Raw genomic sequence first — 17,315 nt, 5'->3', positions numbered from 1 at the left:
AACATTTGTATTTGTATTTATTATGGATCCCCATTAGTGGCTGCCAAGGAAGCAGCTACTCTTCCTGGGGTTTATTATGGGTCCCCATTAGTGGCTGCCAAGGAAGCAGCTACTCTTCCTGGGGTTTATTATGGATCCCCTTTAGTGGCTGCCAAGGGAGCAGCTACTCTTCCTGGGGTTTATTATGGATCCCCATTAGTGGCTGCCAAGGGAGCAGCTACTCTTCCTGGGGTTTATTATGGATCCCCATTAGTGGCTGCCAAGGGAGCAGCTACTCTTCCTGGGGTTTATTATGGATCCCCATTAGTGGCTGCCAAGGGAGCAGCTACTCTTCCTGGGGTTTATTATGGATCCCCATTAGTGGCTGCCAAGGGAGCAGCTACTCTTCCTGGGGTTTATTATGGATCCCCATTAGTGGCTGCCAAGGGAGCAGCTACTCTTCCTGGGGTTTACTATGGATCCCCATTAGTGGCTGCCAAGGGAGCAGCTACTCTTCCTGGGGTTTATTATGGATCCCCATTAGTGGCTGCCAAGGGAGCAGCTACTCTTCCTGGGGTTTATTATGGATCCCCATTAGTGGCTGCCAAGGGAGCAGCTACTCTTCCTGGGGTTTATTATGGATCCCCATTAGTGGCTGCCAAGGGAGCAGCTACTCTTCCTGGGGTTTATTATGGATCCCCATTAGTGGCTGCCAAGGGAGCAGCTACTCTTCCTGGGGTTTATTATGGATCCCCATTAGTGGCTGCCAAGGGAGCAGCTACTCTTCCTGGGGTTTATTATGGATCCCCATTAGTGGCAGCCAAGGGAGCAGCTACTCTTCCTGGGGTTTATTATGGATCCCCATTAGTGGCTGCCAAGGGAGCAGCTACTCTTCCTGGGGTTTATTATGGATCCCCATTAGTGGCAGCCAAGGGAGCAGCTACTCTTCCTGGGGTTTATTATGGATCCCCATTAGTGGCAGCCAAGGGAGCAGCTACTCTTCCTGGGGTTTATTATGGATACCCATTAGTGGCAGCCAAGGGAGCAGCTACTCTTCCTGGGGTTTATTATGGATCCCCATTAGTGGCTGCCAAGGGAGCAGCTACTCTTCCTGGGGTTTATTATGGATCCCCATTAGTGGCAGCCAAGGGAGCAGCTACTCTTCCTGGGGTTTATTATGGATCCCCATTAGTGGCAGCCAAGGGAGCAGCTACTCTTCCTGGGGTTTATTATGGATCCCCATTAGTGGCAGCCAAGGGAGCAGCTACTCTTCCTGGGGTTTATTATGGATCCCCATTAGTGGCAGCCAAGGGAGCAGCTACTCTTCCTGGGGTTTATTATGGATCCCCATTAGTGGCTGCCAAGGGAGCAGCTACTCTTCCTGGGGTTTATTATGGATCCCCATTAGTGGCAGCCAAGGGAGCAGCTACTCTTCCTGGGGTTTATTATGGATCCCCATTAGTGGCTGCCAAGGGAGCAGCTACTCTTCCTGGGGTTTATTATGGATCCCCATTAGTGGCAGCCAAGGGAGCAGCTACTCTTCCTGGGGTCCAAACATATGTAAGCACTTACATGACATATACAACAAAAAATAAAACATTACATCATATAACATTATTACACCACTACATATCAACAATACAAAATGTATAATACCACCATACAAGAACGTATGTGCAGGCATGTGTCTGCACCTTTGTGTGTGTCTCTTCACGGTCCCTACTGTTCATAAGGTGTATTATTTTTACATCAGTTACCTGATGTGGAATAGAGTTCTACGTAGTCATGCTCCCGCATGGTTCAGCAGTCTAAGGCACTGCATCTCAGTGTTAGAGGCGTTACTACAGACCCTGGTTCAGCGGTCTAAGGCACTGCATGTCAGTGTTAGAGGCGTTACTACACACCCTGGTTCAGTGGTCTAAGGCTCTCCATCTCAGTGCTAGAGGCGTCACTACAGACCCTGGTCCAACGGTCTAAGGCTCTCCAAGTCTGGTTCATCCTTGGGAGCCATTGGTCTTGGCCATAGTCGAGTTTGGAGTGTGACTGTTTGAGGTTGTTGACAGGTGTCTTTTATACTGATAACAAGTTCAAACAGGTGCCATTAATACAGGTAATGAGTGGAGGACATAGGAGCCTCTTAAAGAAGGTCTGTGAGAGCCAGAAATCTTGCTTGTTTGTAGGTGACCAAATACTTATTTTCCACCATAATTTGCAAGTAAATTCGTTACAAATCCTACAATGTGATTCTCTGGATTTTTTTTCCTCATTTTGTCTGTCATAGTTGAAGTGTACTTATGATGAAAATTACAGGCCTCTCATCTTTTTAAGTGGGAGAACTTGCACAATTGGTGGCTGACTTTTTTGCCCCAATGTACTTTGGTGCAAAAAGTGCAATTCAATCCTAGAACTACAGCAAAGGACCTTGTGAAGATGCTGGAGGAAACAGGTACAAAAGTATTTATATCCACAGTAAAATGAGTCCAATATCGACATAACCTGAAAGGCCTCTCAGCAAGGAAAAAGCCATTGCTCCAATATCGCCATAACAAAGCCAGACTAAGGTTTGCAACTGCACATGGGGACAAAGCTCGTACTTTTTGGAGGAATGTCCTCTGGTCTGATGAAACAAAAATAGAACTGTTTGGCCATAATGACCATCGTTATGTTTGGAGGAAAAAGGGGGAGGCTTGCAAGCCGAAGAACACCATCCCATCTGTGAAGACCCCAAGCATACTTCCAAAGTTGTGGAAAAATGGCTTAAGGACAACAAAGTCAATGTATTGGAGTGGCCATCACAAAGCCCTGACCTCAATCCTATAGAAAATGTGTGGGCAAAACTGGTAAAGCATGTGTAAACAAGGAGGAATACAAACCTGACTCGCGTACACCAGCTCTGTCAGGAAGAATTGTCCAAAATTCACCCAATTTATTGTGGGAAGCTTGTAGAAGGCTATCCGGAAAAGTTTGACCCAATTTAAACAATTTAAAGGCAGTGCTACCAAATACCAATTGAGTGTATGTAAACTTCTGACCCACTAGGAATGTGATGAAATAAATAAAAGCTGAAAGAAATCATTCTCTCTACTATTATTCTGACATTTCACATTCTTAAAATAAGGTGGTGCTCCTAACTGACCTAAAACAGGGAATTTTTTACTAGGATTAATAGTCAGGAATTGTGAAAAACTGAATTTAAATGTATTTGGCTAAGGTGTATGTAAACTTCCGACTTCAACAGCAATTAATGACACTATTTAGTACTGTGCATCTCCCATAGTCTGTTCTGGACTTGGGGACTGTGAAGAGACTTCTGGTCACATGTCTTGTGCGTTATGCATGGGTGTCCAAGCTTTGTGCAAGTATTTTAAACAGACAGCTCAGTACATTCAGCTCAGTACACTCAGTACAACACTTCTTACAAAAACAAGTAGTGATGAAGTCAATCTTTCTTCCACTTTGAGCCATGAGAGATTGACCTGCATGTCATTAATGTTAGCTCTCCATGTACTTTTAAGGGCCGTGCCTCCCTGTTCTGAGCCAAATGCAATTTTCCTAAATCCTTCTTTGTGGAACCTAAGTTTACTAAGGGTTGGTAACAGGCTGATTGGTCGGCTATTTGAGCCAGTAAACGGGGCTTTACTATTCTTGAGTAGCGGAATGACTTTATCTTCCCTCCAGGCCTGTTGTTTTCAGGGTGACATTTCATCCACGTGATTATGTAATCAAGGGAACCACATTTCAACATAGACAAACATTGTATAAAATATGTTGAATTTGTACCTTTAAAACAATGTCAGATTTACATCATTTTATCCACTATCAGAAAAAAAGAACAATAGCAGCTTCCATTTGGTCTCCAATCCAGGGTTTTAACCAAGCCTAGTTGATCTAATCCAGGGTTTTAACCAAGCCTAGTTGATCTAATCCAGGGTTTTAACCAAGCCTAGTTGATCTAATCCAGGGTTTTAACCAAGCCTAGTTGATCTAATCCAGGGTTTTAACCAAGCCTAGTTGATCTAATCCAGGGTTTTAACCAAGCCTAGTTGATCTAATCCAGGGTTTTAACCAAGCCTAGTTGATCTAATCCAGGGTTTTAACCAAGTTTAGTTTATCTAATCCAGGGTTTTAACCAAGCCTAGCTGATCTAATCCAGGGTTTTAACCAAGTTTAGTTTATCTAATCCAGGGTTTTAACCAAGCCTAGTTGATCTAATCCAGGGTTTTAACCAAGCCTAGTTGATCTAATCCAGGGTTTTAACCAAGCCTAGTTGATCTAATCCAGGGTTTTAACCAAGCCTAGTTGATCTAATCCAGGGTTTTAACCAAGCCTAGTTGATCTAATCCAGGGTTTTAACCAAGCCTAGTTGATCTAATCCAGGGTTTTAACCAAGCCTAGTTGATCTAATCCAGGGTTTTAACTAAGCCTAGTTGATCTAATCCAGGGTTTTAACCAAGCCTAGTTGATCTAATCCAGGGTTTTAACCAAGCCTAGTTGATCTAATCCAGGGTTTTAACCAAGTTTAGTTTATCTAATCCAGGGTTTTAACCAAGCCTAGCTGATCTAATCCAGGGTTTTAACCAAGTTTAGTTGATCTAATCCAGGGTTTTAACCAAGTTTAGTTTATCTAATCCAGGGTTTTAACCAAGCCTAGTTGATCTAATCCAGGGTTTTAACCAAACCTAGTTTATCTAATCCAGGGTTTTAACCAAGCCTAGATGATCTAATCCAGGGTTTTAACCAAGCCTAGTTTATCTTTGATATTTATCACTGACTATTACCAATGTGCTATTGTGAGAATTATTATTGAGAGATGTCTTAATAACTAAATAGATTAATTGTTGCTATCAAAGTAATTCCATAGGTTAGGTTTATCAGAGCAAATTAAATGTAACCCTAGATTATAAATTACATATCATCAATATTTAGGCCTTTATAGTATTTGGGAAGTCATCAACAGCTATGGTTTCAGTTCAATGCAGCATTCAACTTAAAACAATACATATAAACCTAGGGTTTCAAGCTTTGGTTGATTTCAAATGTAATCTTAAAGTGAATCATTAATATGTTGAATTATTGTCTCCATCTCAACCAAAAAGATGTGTTATTGAATAGGAATAAATCAAATAAAATGTTAGTCCTATTCAATTACTTGTTAAATCATTTAGATTTTTGGTTGAGATGGAGAAGTGAATGCAAACATATCGATTATTAATTTGTACACAAACTGGAATTAAAGCCAGACTAAGTCTGTGGTACAGATGGAACTACCCACGCAGAAGATACATCTCCTTCAAATGTTGATATTTGGTTGCGTTGACAACCAAACACAATTCTATATTACTTCTGTAATACAGCAAATAGCTTAAAGTTTAGAACATCTCACAAATGTATGTAATATTCCAACTTAATGAGTTACACACCCATGACCACATGTTAAGGTTACTGTAACGTCTTCTTATGTAATCATATAAAGAGTGCATGTTCCGGATAGGAGATGTTCACAATACCTGTATTAACCTGTATTAACATCTACAGAATCTCAAACAGCACTGGTCACTGCACCATGTACTTGTAATAGAATCTCAACTGCATTCAAGGTCATTTAGTTCTGCTATGAGATGAAGCACAGTGATATCATATTAAATCGGCCATTGATTTTCCATAGGAATTTTGTTATGCTTTTGCGTGGTTGAAAGCATAGTGATAACACAGTGGAAATTCAACTAACATTTGGCTGTATTTTTGAGTGCGTGCATTCGGGAACTATTCAGACCCCTTCCCTTTTTCCACATTTTGTTACATTACAGCCTTATTCTAAAATGGATTCAAATTATTTATTTCCTCAATCAATCTCCACACAATACCCCATAACGACATCACAATACCCCATAATGACATCACAATACCCCATAATGACAATGCGAAAACAGGTTTTTAGAAATCTTTGTAAATGTAATCAAAATAAGAAACACTAATACGTTATTTACATACAGAACCAGTCAGAAGTTGGGACACGTCTACTCATTCACGGATTGTTCTTTATTTTTATTATTTTCTACATTGTAGAATAACAGTGAAGACATCAAAACCATGAAATAACACATATGGAATCATACAGTAACCAAAAAAAGCGTTAAATAAATCTAAAAAATATTTATAGTAGCCACCCATTGCCCATTCATAGTAGGCCATTTATAGTAGCCACCCACCCATTCATAGTAGGCCATTTATAGTAGCCACCCATTGCCCATTCATAGTAGGCCATTTATAGTAGCCACCCACCCATTCATAGTAGGCCATTTATAGTAGCCACCCACCCATTCATAGTAGGCCATTTATAGTAGCCACCCATTGCCCATTCATAGTAGGCCATTTATAGTAGCCACCCACCCATTCATAGTAGGCCATTTATAGTAGCCACCCATTGCCCATTCATAGTAGGCCATTTATAGTAGCCACCCATTGTCCATTCATAGTAGGCCATTTATAGTAGCCACCCATTGCCCATTCATAGTAGGCCATTTATAGTAGCCACCCACCCATTCATAGTAGCCACCCATTGCCTGAAGAATGCTGTGGTAAGTGTGCCTTGAATTCTAAATAAATCACAAACAGAGTCACCAGCAAAGCACCTCCACACCATCACACCTCCTCCTCCGTGCTTTACTGTGGGAACCACACATGCGGAGATCATCTGTTCACATCTCACAAAGACACGGAGGTTGGAACCAAAAATATCCAATTTGTACTCATCAGAGAAAAGGACAGATTTTCACTGGTCTTATTTCCATTGCTCATATTTCTTGGGCCAAGCAAGTCTCTTCTTGTTATTGGTGTCCTTTAGTAGTGGTTTCTTTGCAGCAATTCGACCATGAAGGCCTGATTCACACAGTCTCCTCTGAACAGTTGATGTTGAGATGTGTCTGTTACTTGAACTCTGTGAAGCGTTTGTTTTGGCTGCAATCTGAGGTGCAGTTAACTCAAATGAATTACCTTCTGCAGCAGAGGTAAATCTGGGTCTTCCTTTCCTGTGGCGATGAAAGCCATTTTCATCATAGCGCTTGATAGTTTTTGTGACTGCACTTGAAGAAACTTTCAAAGTTCTTGAAAAGAAATTCCGCATTGACAGCCCTTCATGTCTTTCTCTTGAGTGTAGGGGGCAGTATTTTGATGTTTGGATGAAAAACGTACCCAAATGAAACTGCCTATTTCTCGGGCCCAGAATCTAGAATATGTATATAATTGTCAGAGTAGGATAGAAAAGACTCTAAAGTTTCCAAAACCTTCAAAATATTGTCTGTGAGTATAACAGAACTGATATTGCAGGCGAAAACCTGAGGAAAATTCCAACCCGGAAGTGCTGTTTTTCTTGAAAGATCCTTGTTCCATTGCCTGCCTTCGCTCCATTTAAAGGGATATCAACCAGATTCCTTTTCCTATGGCTTCCCCATGGTGTGAACAGTCTTTAGACAAAGTTTCAGGCTTTTATTTTGATAAATGAGCAAGAAAGATCACATCGCATCATTGTATGGCTGGGTGCCAGCAGCGTTTTGCAACAACTTGGAGCAGACATTATCTCTCTCTCTCCTATTGAAGAAGCTACAGTCCCGGTTGGAATATTATCGATTATATTTTGTAAAAACAGCCTGAGGATTGATTATAAAAAAACATTTGACATGTTTCTACGAACTTTACGGATACTATTTGGAATTTTTATCTGCCCAGTCGTGACCGTTCGAGCCTGTGGATTTCTGAACATAACGCGCCAACCAAATGGAGGTATTTTGGATATAAAAATAATCTTCATGGAACAAAAGGAACATTTATTGTGTAACTGGGAGTCTCGTGAGAGCAAACATCCGAAGATCATCAAAGGTAAGCGATTCATTTTATTGCTTTTCTGACTTCCGTGACCAATCTACTTTTTATCTACTGTTTGTAATGTTTTGTCTGCTGAGAGAGAAGTCCTTACATAAACGCTTGGTATGCTTTCCCCGAAAGGCTTTTTTGAAATCTGACAGGCCAGGTGGATTAACAACAAGCTAAGCTGTGTTTTGCTATATTGCACTTGTGACTTCATAATTTTTTTTATATTTGTAGTAATTTAATTTGAATTTGGCGCTCTGCAATTCAGCGGATGTTGACGAAAATGATCCCGGTAAAGGGATGGGTGCATCAAGAAGTTTTTAAAGTAATGATGGACTGTCATTTCTCTCTGCTTATGTATGCTGTTCTTGCCATATTGTGGACTTGGTGTATCTTCTGTATACCACCCCTACCTTGTCACAACACAACTGACTCAAACACATTAACAAGGAAATAAATTCCACAAATGAATTTTTTTCCACAAATGACCTTAGTTATCTTTGTTTTCTTTATTATTTTGGTTAGGTCAGGGTGTGACGAGGGTGGGTATGTGAGTTTTCGTATTGTCTAGGGTTTTTTGTATACCTAGAGTTTTTGTAAGTCTAGGTATTTGTATGTCTATGGTGGCCTGAATTGGTTCCCAATCAGAGGCAGCTGTTTATCGTTGTCTCTGATTGGGGACCATATTTAGGAAGCAATATTCCCTTGGGTATTTTGTGGGTTCTTGTCTATATATAGTTGCCTGTCTGCACTAGTTGTATCGCTTCACGTTTCGTTCGGTCATTTTGTCATTTTGCTCGTTTGTTCAGTGTTCATTCTAAAATAAAGAGGAATGTACACATACAGATCTGGGGAAGGGTACCAAAATGTTTATACAGCATTGAAGGTCTCCAAGAACACAGTTGCCTCCATCATTCTTAAATGGAATAAGCTTGGAACCACCAAGACTCTTCCTAGAGCAGACCACACAGCCAAACTGAGCAAACGGGGGAGAAGGGCCTTGGTCAGGGAGGTGACCAAAAACCTGATGGTCACTCTGACAGAGCTCCAGAGTTCCTCTGTGGAGATGGGAGAACTTTCCAGAAGGACAACCATCTCAGCAACACTCCACCAATCAGGCCTTTATAGTAGTGCGGCCAGACGGGGAATCTACTCCTCAGTAAAAGGCACATGACAGCCGGCTTGGAGTTTGCTAAAAAGCAACTAAATGACTCTCAGGCCATGAGAAACAAGATTATCTGGACTGATGAATCCAAGATTTAATTAACAATTTGGCCAGAATGCCAAGAGTCACATGTGGAGGAAACCTGGCACCATCCCTTCGGTGAAGCTTGGTGGTGGCACCATCATGCTGTGGGGATTTTTTTTCGGCGGCAGGGACTGGGAGACTAGTCAGGATCAAGGGAAAGATGTTTTATTTTTTTAAATGTAACCTTTATTTAACTAGGCAAGTAGGTTAAGAACATATTCTTATTTACAATGACGGCCTACACCGGCCAAACCCAGATAACGCTTGGCCGAATGTGCACCGCCCTATGGGACTCCCAATCACAGCCAGTTGTGATACAGCCTGGATTCGAATCAGGGTTTCTCTAGTGACACCTCTAGCACTGAGATGCAGTGCTTTAGACTGCTGCACAACTCGTGAGTGTACAGAGCAAAGTACACAGAGATGCTTGATGAAAACCTGCTCCAGAGCACTCAAGACCTCAGATTGCGGCAAAAGTTCACCTTCGAACAGGACAACGACCCTAAGCACAGAACCAAAATAACGCAGGACTGGCTTCGGGACAAGTCTCTGAACATCCTTGAGTGGCCCAGCCAGAGCCCAGACTTGAAGCCGATCGAACATCTCTTGAGGGACCTGAAAATAGACAGCTTGAGATGATCAGAAGACAAGAATGGGAGAAACTCCCTGAATACAGGTATGTCAGGCTTGTAGCATCCTACCCAAGTAGACCAGAGGCTGTAAATTCTGCCAAAGGTGCTTCAATAAAGTACTGAGTAAAGGATCTGAATAGTTATATAAATGTAATACTTCAGTTTTTTTTTATATAAATGTGCAAGCATTTTTAAAATCCTGGTTTTGCTTTGTCATTATTGGGTATTGTGTGTAGACTGATGATGGAATGATTACATTTTAGAAGAAGGCTGTAACGTAACAAAATGTGGAAAAAGTCAAGGGGCTGAATACTTTCCGAATGCACTGTAGGGTGTAATCTCAACCATATCTTACCCAACTATCACTGTTGAAATGACCCTGGTTTATGAGGTTAATCATTTATCATAACTTCCAACTGTGCTTCCATACACCTTTGTTTATGTCCTCTTGTGATTTCCTCACTCTTTGATGAATCATTTAGATAGTTTCCTTCTTTGATAAGTACTTTCATTATTTTTTGTCCACCCATCTGCATCCACCACTTGAAGGCCTGTACTCCGTGCTGCTCAATAGCCCTCCGGCTGCCATGAGAACTCACCTGAATGCAGGAAGAGATTTTACCGGTGACATCCTCAATATAATATTCATTCAGTAGTTTGAAAGAATATGACTTTTTTTTAGAGTGGAAAAAACTGCAGCACTATATGAAGATTTATTCCTACTTTCTGAGCAAGAAACATGATGGCATGTAGGCTGACAGGGTTGGAAACATGACTTAGCATGTAGACTGATAGGGTTAGAAACATGACTTAGCATGTAGGCTGTTAGGGTTGGAAACATGACTTAGCATGTAGGCTGATAGGGTTATAAACATGACTTAGCATGTAGACTGATAGGGTTAGAAACATGACTTAGCATGTAGGCTGTTAGGGTTAGAAACATGACTTAGCATGTAGGCTGATAGAGTTAGAAACATGACTTAGCATGTAGGCTGATAGGGTTATAAACATGACTTAGCATGTAGACTGATAGGGTTAGAAACATGACTTAGCATGTAGGCTGTTAGGGTTAGAAACATGACTTAGCATGTAGGCTGATAGGGTTAGAAACATGACTTAGCATGTAGACTGTTAGGGTTAGAAACATGACTTAGCATGTAGGCTGATAGGGTTAGAAACATGACTTAGCATGTAGACTGTTAGGGTTAGAAACATGACTTAGCATGTAGGCTGAATATGTGCAGCTAGATTATTGTCCATTTTGGATTAGTCTCATGCCAGGTTTGGTTCTGGGTACATACAGAGCCTGTATTTAGAGGCTGAAATGTAGCCCATTTCTGAATGGCGATACTGTGTGTTCTGTGCTAAACACACCACAGCACCACAGTGCAATGCACCAGCTGTCAGAGCAGCTCACAGATCACTGCACCTGCACATAGCCCATCTGTAAATAGCCCATCCAACTCCCTCATCCCCATACTGTATTATTTATTTATCTTGCTCCTTTGCACCCCAGTATCTCTACTTGCACATTCCTCTTCTGCACATCTATCACTCTAGTGTTTAATTTGTATATTGTAATTACTTCGCCACCATGGCCTATTTAATGCCTTTACCTCCCTTATCCTACCTCATTTGCACACACTGTATATAGACTTGTTCTACTGTATTATTAACTCTATGTTTGTTTATTCCATGTGTAACTGTGTTGTTGTCTGTGTCGAACTGCTTTGCTTTATCTTGGCCAGGTCGCAGATGTAAATGAGAACATGTTCTCAACTAGCCTACCTGGTTAAATAAAGTTGAAATAAAAAATAAAATAAAATAAATTCTTCTTCTTCATTTCTTTTAACGGGCTGTCAGTACATGGAACTGTTTTGTGGGAGTATTCTAAGAGTATTATAACAATACAGGACTCATCTAGCAGCTCCTCGTAATGTGTATTGTTGACGGGTGTTGTGGTCTGCATTCCCCAGACTCATTTATTGTTGACGGGAGTTGTGGTCTGCATTCCCCAGACTCATTTATTGTTGACGGGAGTTGTGGTCTGCATTCCCCAGACTCATTTATTGTTGACGGGAGTTGTGGTCTGCATTCCCCAGACTCATTTATTGTTGACGGGAGTTGTGGTCTGCATTCCCCAGACTCATTTATTGTTGACGGGTGTTGTGGTCTGCATTCCCCAGACTCATTTATTGTTGACGGGAGTTGTGGTCTGCATTCCCCAGACTCATTTATTGTTGACGGGTGTTGTGGTCTGCATTCCCCAGACTCATTTATTGTTGACGGGAGTTGTGGTCTGCATTCTCCAGACTCATTTATTGTTGACGGGAGTTGTGGTCTGCATTCCCCAGACTCATTTATTGTTGACGGGAGTTGTGGTCTGCATTCCCCAGACTCATTTATTGTTGACGGGAGTTGTGGTCTGCATTCCCCAGACTCATTTATTGTTGACGGGAGTTGTGGTCTGCATTCCCCAGACTCATTTATTGTTGACGGGAGTTGTGGTCTGCATTCCCCAGACTCATTTATTGTACTGACGGGAGTTGTGGTCTGCATTCCCCAGACTCATTTATTGTTGACGGGAGTTGTGGTCTGCATTCCCCAGACTCATTTATTGTTGACGGGAGTTGTGGTCTGCATTCCCCAGACTCATTTATTGTTGACGGGAGTTGTGGTCTGCATTCCCCAGACTCATTTATTGTTGACGGGAGTTGTGGTCTGCATTCCCCAGACTCATTTATTGTTGACGGGAGTTGTGGTCTGCATTCTCCAGACTCGTTTATTGTTGACGGGAGTTGTGGTCTGCATTCCCCAGACTCATTTATTGTTGACGGGAGTTGTGGTCTGCATTCTCCAGACTCGTTTATTGTTAACGGGAGTTGTGGTCTGCATTCTCCAGACTCGTTTATTGTTAACGGGAGTTGTGGTCTGCATTCTCCAGACTAATTTATTGTTAACGGGAGTTGTGGTCTGCATTCTCCAGACTCGTTTATTGTTAACGGGAGTTGTGGTCTGCATTCTCCAGACTCGTTTATTGTTAACGGGAGTTGTGGTCTGCATTCTCCAGACTAATTTATTGTTAACGGGAGTTGTGGTCTGCATTCCCCAGACTCATTTATTGTTAACGGGAGTTGTGGTCTGCATTCCCCAGACTCATTTATTGTTGACGGGTGTTGTGGTCTGCATTCCCCAGACTAATTTATTGTTGACGGGTGTTGTGGTCTGCATTCCCCAGACTCATTTATTGTTGACGGGTGTTGTGGTCTGCATTCCCCAGACTCATTTATTGTTGACGGGTGTTGTGGTCTGCATTCCCCAGACTCATTTATTGTTGACGGGTGTTGTGGTCTGCATTCCCCAGACTCATTTATTGTTGACGGGTGTTGTGGTCTGCATTCCCCAGACTCATTTATTTTGTGCTTCGGTCACCCAACATTTCAAAGGGGAGAAATTGTCTTTGAGAACCTTTTTTGTTATTTAAAAAAAAATGTTGTTGTTTTGTTAATGGTTTGTTCCAGTATTGTATTGTTAATGGTTTGTTCCAGTATTGTATTGTTAATGGTTTGTTCCAGTATTGTATTGTTAATGGTTTGTTCCAGTATTGTATTGTTAATGGTTTGTTCCAGTATTGTATTGTTAATGGTTTGTTCCAGTATTGTATTGTTAATGGTTTGTTCCAGTATTGTATTGTTAATGGTTTGTTCCAGTATTGTATTGTTAATGGTTTGTTCCAGTATTGTATTGTTAATGGTTTGTTCCAGTGTTGTTTTGTTAATGGTTTGTTCCAGTGTTGTATTGTTAATGGTTTGTTCCAGTGTTGTATTGTTAATGGTTTGTTCCAGTGTTGTTTTGTTAATGGTTTGTTCCACTGTTGTTTTGTTAATGGTTTGTTCCAGTGTTGTTTTGTTAATGGTTTGTTCCAGTGTTGTTTTGTTAATGGTTATGTTTGACTTTAAAATACAAAATATATTTTTTTCTCCAAAAATTATTTGATCGGAAAGGAAATAACCCAATGATATACTTAGGGCTAGAAACATCATGGACAGGGATGGTGGTAGGTTTTAGTTTTGCATCATGGACAGGGATGGTGGTAGGTTTTAGTTTTGCATCGTGGACAGGGATGGTGGTAGGTTTTAGTTTTGCATCGTGGACAGGGATGGTGGTAGGTTTTAGTTTTGCATCATGGACAGGGATGGTGGTAGGTTTTAGTTTTGCATCGTGGACAGGGATGGTGGTAGGTTTTAGTTTTGCATCGTGGACAGGGATGGTGGTAGGTTTTAGTTTTGCATCGTGGACAGGGATGGTGGTAGGTTTTAGTTTTGCATCATGGACAGGGATGGTGGTAGGTTTTAGTTTTGCATCATGGACAGGGATGGTGGTAGGTTTTAGTTTTGCAGTTTTAGTTTTAACCTTATAAATTAGGAGTTAATGCCTAATTTGACCTTAAACATCTTGAAATTTGACGTGATATGTGGTTGTTCCACCTAGATATCTGCACTAACTGTAAATCACTCTGGATAAGAGCATTTGCTAAATGACTAAAATGTCAAATGTCAATTTCATTCTATTCATTGTATATGACCATTACACACATGTTAAGTTTGTTTATATACATGTCTGGCTTTGTATATAATGTTACTATAGAGTATATACAGTCAGGGACTGTGTTTCAATGGATTATGTATAAATCTGGCTAATGAAGATGTCTGTTAGAGTGAAATTACATAACATGCTGTTGCACAGGGAAATATTTGCATTTTGTACAATACTGAGAGGGAAGAGAGAGAGATTGAGGGAGAGAGAGATTGAGGGAGAGAGAGAGATTGAGGAAGAGAGTGAGATTGAGGGAGAGAGAGAGATTGAGGGAGAGAGAGAGATTGAGGCAGAGAGAGATTGAGGGAGAGAGATTGAGGGAGAGAGAGATTGAGGGAGAGAGAGAGATTGAGGCAGAGAGAGATTGAGGGAGAGAGAGAGATTGAGGGAGAGAGAGAGATTGAGGCAGAGAGAGATTGAGGAAGAGAGTGAGATCGATGGAGAGAGAGATCGAGGGAGAGTGAGATTGAGAGAGAGAGAGAGATTGAGGGAGGAGAGGTTTAGGGAGAGAGAGATTGAGGGTGAGAGAGGTTGAGGGAGAGAGAGATTGAGGGAGAGAGAGATTGAGGGAGAGAGAGAGATTGAGGGAGAGAGAGATTGAGGGAAAGAGAGATTGAGGGAGAGAGAGATTGAGGGAGAGAGAAAGAACGAAGAGAACGGGTGGGTTGTTTTGTATCTTTTCATCTCCATCTCTCCTCCTCCACCCGTGAAGCCCTGCTCGGAGGGTGGCGTTGGGCTGACATTGGCAGGGTCCATTGTAGGAACCCATCTGGTGGCAGACATGACAGGAGAGAACCTGCTAATTAGATCCTTCTGTAGAGGGGTGGGCTCACCAGCATTCCCCGTCAGGGAGAGAAGAAGAGATGGAGGGAGGGAGGAAGAGATGGAGGGAGGAGGAGTGGGAATGAGGGAGGAAGGGATAGAGTGATGCACTGGGTTTATAGGCCTAATGAACAGGTTGCGGAAGAAGTAGGAGGGGGGAAGAGATAAAGGGACGCACAGGGGTATAATGAAAGAGGTTGGGTAAGAAGGGAGGTGGGTAGGGGGAATAGATAGATGGACTCACATGGGATACGATGCTCTAATTCCTCCCTTTATGTAGAGAGAATTGGAGAATCTATGAAATGTTCCATTAGAACTGTGGAACACCTGTATGGAATGTTACAATGTGGCTTTATGAAATAGTAGGCTTACATGGATGTCAGAGGGGCTGTGAATAGTGTCTACTCTTTCCGTGCACTTGTTGTTTAATGATGGATATCTGGTATGTGTTGTGAAATGCCACACTACAGACTCATGTAAATACCTTCTCAACAGAGGAAGCTGATGGGAGGAGCTATAGGAGGACTGGCTCATTGTAATGGCTGGAATGGAGTACATGGAACAGTGTTGGATACCGCTCCATTTATTCCATTCCAGCCATTACAATGAGTCAGTCCTCCTATAACTCCTCCCATCAGCATCCACTGCTTCTCAACCACCACAGTGTGCCATAACAGTAGGTGTAATGTAATTGTTAATCTGCATAACAGAATGCTTTAGCCAGCTAGTCATATGTCAAAAAAACACAACTGTGTAGCGATGCTGAAATGTGTAAAGAAGCCCAGCATCAGAACCCATGTAGAGTTGAGCCAGGCATTGTTGTTACAACCATGTACACAGTACTATCACCATCTTCTTGTACTGATCCTGTTTGATCCTATCCCACCTGCTGTACATGCAGTGCCTTGGGGTGAAGTGGCTGGCTTGGGATTTGGAGAGGGGATGGTAGCCTACACCTCACCACCCAGTCATTTGGGGAACTCAGTAATTTGATCTTTGAGTGGGAATGTGGTCTAATGACTGCTGCTGAGTTTGCTGTGTATAAACAGCTCCGTCCTGAGGGAGGGCCATGACTGACACTGCTCTCTGCTGGGGCTTTGATCCACTCATTATAGCTCTCTCTCTGTGTCTGTCTGTGTCTGTGTCTGTGTCTGTGTCTGTGTCTGTGTGTGTGTGTGTGTGTGTGTGTGTGTGTGTGTGTGTGTGTGTGTGTGTGTGTGTGTGTGTGTGTGTGTGTGTGTGTGTGTGTGTGTGTGTGTGTGTGTGTGTGTGTGTGTGTGTGTGTGTGTGTGTGTGTGTGTGTGTGTGTGTGTGTGTGTGTGTGTGTGTGTGTGTGTGTGCCTGCATGTTTCTCTGTCTGACCCAGCTGTAAGCTTCAGTTAAGTCTAATTATATCCCATGTCAATGTATGCATTGCCACAGTGAACCGTGAGTCAATTATTTCCAGGTTGGTGATTGTGAAACAGCTTCAGTTCAAGGTAAAGACACCTCACCCCAGGCCATTAGTATGCTGGCAGGAAGTTGGAAGGGCAATTTCACCCTACATGCCTCTGGAACCAAACGCCTTCAGGATCTGAGAGAGAGAGAGAGAGAGAGGACTTCTTCACTGCCTGTTTATGGAATCCTACTGAGTCCTGTCATCACCTTTACCATGCCCACTGATAGGCTGGGTGGAATTTATCCCCCCCCAGAAGACATAGCCTCTACTCACCCCAAGGGACTTCATGTCAATCCTAAAGGTTCTGAGGGTGGGCTCCCAAGTGGTTCAGCAGTCTAAAGCTCTGCATCTCAGTGCTAGTGGTGTCACTACAGACCCTGGATCAGCGGTCTAAGGCACTGCATCTCAGTGCTAGTGGTGTCACTACAGACCCTGGATCAGCGGTCTAAGGCACTGCATCTCAGTGCTAGAGGGGTCACTACAGACCCTGGATCAGCGATCTAAGGCACTGCATCTCAGTGCTAGTGGTGTCACTACAGACCCTGGATCAGCGGTCTAAGGCACTGCATCTCAGTGCTAGTGGTGTCACTACAGACCCTGGATCAGCGGTCTAAGGCACTGCATCTCAGTGCTAGTGTTGTCACTACAGACCCTGGATCAGCGGTCTAAGGCACTGCATCTCAGTGCTAGTGGTGTCACTACAGACCCTGGATCAGCGGTCTAAGGCACTGCA

This window comes from Oncorhynchus kisutch, linkage group LG19 (genome assembly GCF_002021735.2).
Source record: "Oncorhynchus kisutch isolate 150728-3 linkage group LG19, Okis_V2, whole genome shotgun sequence".
Classification (NCBI taxonomy): domain Eukaryota; kingdom Metazoa; phylum Chordata; class Actinopteri; order Salmoniformes; family Salmonidae; genus Oncorhynchus; species Oncorhynchus kisutch.
The sequence above is the reverse complement of the archived record's forward strand: the minus strand, read 5'-3'. Positions refer to the sequence as shown.